This window comes from Aristolochia californica, unplaced genomic scaffold (assembly GCF_029961685.1).
Source record: "Aristolochia californica isolate CCGP_79_NKW_82.1479 unplaced genomic scaffold, dmAriCali1.0.hap1 SCAF_6, whole genome shotgun sequence".
In the NCBI taxonomy this organism is placed as follows: domain Eukaryota; kingdom Viridiplantae; phylum Streptophyta; class Magnoliopsida; order Piperales; family Aristolochiaceae; genus Aristolochia; species Aristolochia californica.
In genome coordinates, this window is record NW_027182257.1 from 28,868,399 (window position 1) to 28,874,467 (window position 6,069).

Below are 6,069 nucleotides of genomic sequence, written 5' to 3' on the forward strand. Positions count from 1 at the left end.
CAGAAATCAGTAGTAAAAATATTTTTCAAGTTCCACGAAAAAGGGATAGTAAAAATCATTAAAAAGTTTTCAATAAAGAATATTTAATATTTTGATCAAAATTTCCTAATATTTGTGCCTTAAGTAAGAGAATTTTTATCCTAAATCGTCTTATAAGAAGATATAACAAAACGATATTCTATTTGCTCATATAAGAAAAAAATGAAAAAAATACCAATGGAACAAAACCGAACAAGAAGAATTTTATTTTTCAGTATTTAGAAGAGACAAATGTCCAAAAATAGTACTTTTCTATCATTATGTTTTTGTATTACTGAATAAACAACCCATTAATAACCAAATTTGTGACTCGTGCTTTATCTTATTTTCATATAATTTCTTATTAGGGACCATTTATTCCTACTAACCTGATCATAATTCTTTATTGGGTGCGTGTGTTATTTTCAACAAAATATATTATTCTATTCTTGGGGAAAATTTTTTATTCAGGTGTAAATGACTTATGTTACTTCCTTTCCTTTATCTTCTCATGTTTTTGAATGTGTATGTTTTGTTGATGTATTTAGTTCCTCAGATAAATTATCGTATAGTAAAATGTATCTTTTCGGGGTATTCTCATACACAAATTAGTAGAAATGTTTCTATCCTTCCACTAAGAAGACATTTGTATCTACTCAATTTTTTTAAGATGTTCCTTTATTTTCTTCAGCTATTATGGGTATTATTCCACCTATTTCAGGTAAACAAATTGTTGCTCAGACTCTTGAAGAGGATGTTCTTGTTTTCTTACCAATTGTTATTGCATATAACTATTGTAGATAATTATTGAAAATCTTGAGGCAGTTAGCACACCCATTAGTTCGTCCTTGAAACTTGTTTGAAGATATGATATAATTAGGGTGACACTGATGTAATTAGTTTATGATTTATGTCTCTTATTCACTCTTACTAGGGTGAAGGATATTCTTGTAATATTAGTACTTTTAATATCTATAAATACAACTTAAAGGGGAGGGTTTGGATAAGTTCATTACCCTAATCTTCCTCTTCTTTTCTCCAAATTTGTCACTCTTCCTCTTCTCTTCTACCTTTTTTCCACAACTCTTCTTATTCTGCTCACCCCTTAATCTTCTTCTATTGTGATTATACATCATAGAATTTTAAGTTTCAACACGGTATCAGAGTGAGGAAAGATCTGAGATGGAAAAGCAGATGAAGATGGAGAAGAAAGGGAGGAAGAAGAAGAAGAAGAAGAAGAGAAAAAGAAAGAAAAAGAGATTTTTTTGTTTATTCTTTAGTCGTTTTTCCCAATCATGTTTTTCATTGGATTTTAACTCTCTTAACGTATGTTTTATATAGTAAATTATATACCATATTTTTCTAAAAAGAGAAATCGACATTTGAAACAACAAAGGTAATAGAGCAAAAAATTTTTGTGTAGTAGCAGAAAGCATCAAATTTTGAGCTGTATCAAGAATGAGACTTTATACGGAGAATTATATAGCAAAAGAAATATATGTAAGTCTATTTTCTTACCTATTCAACCAATTATTAATTTGAGTTTTTAATATGAAAATATCGATCTCGGAAGAGTCTATGATCATGTTGGCCAAAGGAGAAAGAGTACTTAGTTCGGCTAGATTACAGAGTCCAAAATCTATCAGATTGTTTATTTAAACAAATGTATATATTATGAATAGAAGTTATATTTGGTTGAAAGACATTTAATTCTAGTTTAAGAAAAAAGAAAAATTTATGTCAATTTGATATATATTTAAAGAGATATTCACATTGAAAGAATCAAAGGTCAAGCTAGTATACTATTGCATAGGAGGATCCAGATTTAAGCCAGATCTTTTGTTGAGGACTCAATAGCGAACCGAGTAATCCAAAAGAGGTGCACTGAGTCACTGAGTTAATTGCTTTATTTCTATATTATTTTAAATTCGTTTTTTATGCATTATTTAAGTTAAATTGCAGCAATGGCAGGATTGTAAAATTAAACCCTAAAACTATGTTGGCGTCAACCCTACTAGAGGGGAAGGAGAATGATAAAAAGGTAATTCTTGAATTAGGTTAAACAAGGTTTGGAGTTCTCCTTGACAAACTCTAGGGTTTGGAGGTCTCCTTGTCGAGCTCCAGGCCCAGGTTCTTTCTTGAATCTGAATTTCTTTCTTCTCTCTTTGATTTTCTGTTTTACCTTGCTCTTCACCGAAAACAAGGAGGGATTTTTTTCTCTTTTCCGAGCTCAACAAGTGGCTATTAACCTCTAATCTGTGCACAACAACAAGAGAGGATCTCTCTCTCTTTCTCTCTTTTCCGAGCAAAGATAGAGGCTTTCTAGCCCCTATACCGAGAGCAGCAAAGGCCAGAGGTTCTTCAGCCTCTAATCCAACGAGCATCAAGGTTAGGGACTCCTAACCTCTAATCCATGGGCTGCCCAAGTTAGAGGCTTTTCAGCCCCTAACCCGGACAGCAGCAGGAAGGGTCCTAACCACTCTCAATCGTGAGCAGCAAGGGGCCATCCCCTTCCTGTCCTAGAGCAGCAAGGGCTTCATAGCCCCTTACCGACCTGGCTGCGAAAAGGAGGTTCTTTTCCTCCTAACTGAGAGCAGCATCTCTCTTACAACGCTAGATTCACCAATCCCACGCTGGGTTACTCGATGCATGACAAAAGACCATACCAACATGGTATCAGAGCAGGATAACATGGGGGATATATCCAGCATTAAAGAACTGAGAAGCATAATCAAAGAGGTGCATGATGCACAGGCTGAACAACGAGAGCAACTGGAACAACTTCCTGGCATTAACTTGCAACTCCAGCGACTCTCTAGCATGATGTCTGATATCATGGCAGAGACACACACTACCCCATACCGAAGGGGGGAGAATAATTCTCACAACCGAAGGGAGGAGCAGTTTGCTGGGCACACCGTAGGGTGGAGGCACAATACCCAGGCATACAAAATTGGATCTTCCTACATTTATTGGGTCAGTCGATCCCTTAATTTTGTTCCATAGATGTGAGAAATATTTTTTAAATCAAGGGACTACTGAGTTTGACAAGGTGGGACTAGCCGCCTTCCACATGCTAGATGAGGCACAACTATGGTATCATCAAGTGGAACTAGAAAGATTAGTGATGGATTGGGAGGAATTTACAGAGTTATGCACAATTAGATTTGGCCCTCCAGCCTACAACAACCCCTTTGGAGATTTGGTGCTATTGAGACAAACCACGTTTGTTGAAATGTATAAAAAATAGGTCCAAGAAAAATTCGATCGAGCTGGCCGATTGGTGCGGGTCGACTAGCAGGTCAACTTATTTACAACAAGCCTCAATGAATCTTTGAGGTTAGAGGTGGAACATCACTCCCCTTCAGACTTGGCTCAGGCAATGAATTTTTCTCGAGCAATGGAACAAAGGCAACGACTTCAACAATGAAGACTAGTTTGGCAAGGGGATAGAAACACTTCCCTCAGGTGGCACATCCACCATTACCACCACCCACAAATAATCTGATCACTACTCTGCCAGCGATGCACGCCCTACTAATCCACAAGCTTAGTATATCAGAAAATTAATAAGTTTAGAGATGGAAAAACGGAGGTCCAAGAACCTGTACTACAACTGTGATGAACCATACAGGACATGCCACCAATGTCAATGGTTGTTTTGGCTAAAATTAGAGGAAGTCGAGGAAACAGAGTAATGGTCCTATTGAGGAGGACTCACCAGAAATCTCTCTGAATGCCATTACTGGGCGAAAATTTGCCAAAACTATGCAAGTCAGAGCTCGAGTCATGGACTAGGAACTCGTGAATTCGGGAAGCACACAATTTTCTCAACTTAACAACTGCTCAACATCTTCGGTTGTAGATCCATCCACACCCAACAACCACAATTTCAGTGGCCAATGGGGAGAAAGTCCCTAACTATGGGATCAACAAAGCGGTAAAATTCTCAATTGGTACGACTTTATTTCATTCAAAATTTTTTGTTATACCTGTTGGCAGGATTTGATGTGGTATTGAGCATCAAATGGTTACAAACATTGGGACCGATCTTGTGGTACTTCTCTACTTTAACTATGAGCTTTACAATGGGCGGACGCCAAGTGCTATTATAGAATAGTCAAGTGGACAAGCCCCATCACCTTCATACCATCCACACACAGGACCAACCGAACAACACTATGGAAAAACTCCTTGACGCGTTTTCAGACCTCTTCCACGAGCCTTCCGGATTGCCTCCCTTGAGGCATTGTGACCATAGGATATGTTTAAAACCAGGTTCAGATGTGGTGGTGGTTAGGCCGTACTGTTATCCACACCTCCAAAAGGATGAAATCGAATGGTAGTGCTAGGCCATGCTACAATAGGGCCTTATTCGTAGCAACCTCTGCCCATTCTCTTCACTAGTCTTGCTCGTGAATAAACATGATGGCACATGGCGATTTTGTGTCGATTACAGGGAATTAAATGCCCAAATTGTGAAGGATAAGTTCCCTATACCGGTCGTGGAGGAGCTCCTGGATGAATTACTTGGTTCATTGGTCTTCACCAAATTGGACTTGTGCTTAGGATATCATCAGCTTCGTATGCACTCGTCTGACATTGAGAAGATGACCTTTCGCACACATCACGACCATTTTGAGTTTGTGATGATGCCATTTAGGTTATCAAATGCCCCATCCACTTTTCAGGCATTGATGAATGAGGTATTTCGCAACTATCTATGAAACTTTGTGCTTGTTTTTTTTTTTATGATATACTCATATACAGCAAGTCCGGGGAACAACATTTAGCGGATTTATGGGTAGTATTTGAACTATTATGAGCCCACCAACTCTATTTGAAGAAATCTGAATGCTCTTTTGTGAAGTCACATGTCACATATCTCAACCATATTATATCCCATGCAGGGGTCACTGTTGATCCCAAGAAGATTCAAGCAGTTAGCGATTGGCCACAACCTCAAAATAACTCAGCTTTTTGAGAGGATTTTTGGTCGTTGCAAGATACCACCGAAAATTCATCTAGAATTATGGCCCCTTGGCAGCACCATTGACTATTTTCCTCAAAAAAAATTCCTTTATTTGGAATGATGAAGCCAGACAGTCCTTCAAGGCTCTCAAACTAGTTCTCACCTCAACAACTTCCCAATTTTGATGACTTATTTGTGGTCGAGTGTGACGCATCCGATGGGGGAATTGGGGCCGTCTTACAGCAACACTCCCATCCCATTGCATATTTCAACAGGCAGCTGGCCGAACGGCATTACAAATTGACCTAGTATGAACGAGAATTAATCGGGTTGGCCAAGGTTGTCCAACACTGGCGACCTTACTTATGGGGCCGTGCATTTCTCATCCGCACTGATCATTACAGCTTTAAATTCTTCCTTGAACATTGACTCACTACTTCTCTACAGTAGCACTAGGTCAGTAAGTTGATGAGATTTAATTTTTCGGTAGAGTACCGCTATGGGAGATTAAACAAGGCAGTGGATGCCTTGTCACGACGTTTGGAGAACCAACAACTCATCTATGCTATCGGCCAACCTCGTTTCCTCATATTAGACTTGGTTCAGGAGGCACATGCCATTATTCCTGCCCTACAAGAGCTGCACAAAAAAATATATTAGAGGGGATGATGGATTCTAAGTGGTCCATCCAGGATTCACTTATTTGCTACAAAATGCGGATTTATATTCCACACACTTCTGAGTTGTTTGCAGCCATCCTCTCTGCGTACCATGACAGCACACATGAAGGCATCCAGAAACATTGCATCGCGTTCTGGCAGATTTTTATTGGCAGGCCATGAAGACCACCATTGCAACATATGTCATAGTTTGCCAGGTATGTCAACGCAACAAGGTCGAACACTTAAGTCCAATAGGTCTTCTTCAACCTCTCACACTCCCTACCCATGTCTGGGCTGATATTTCTATGGACTTCGTCGATGGTTTTCCTTAGATATTTGGCAAATCGTTATTATTTGTGGTGGTCGATAGGTTCTCCAAGTATGCACATTTTATTCGTATGACACACCCAGATACAT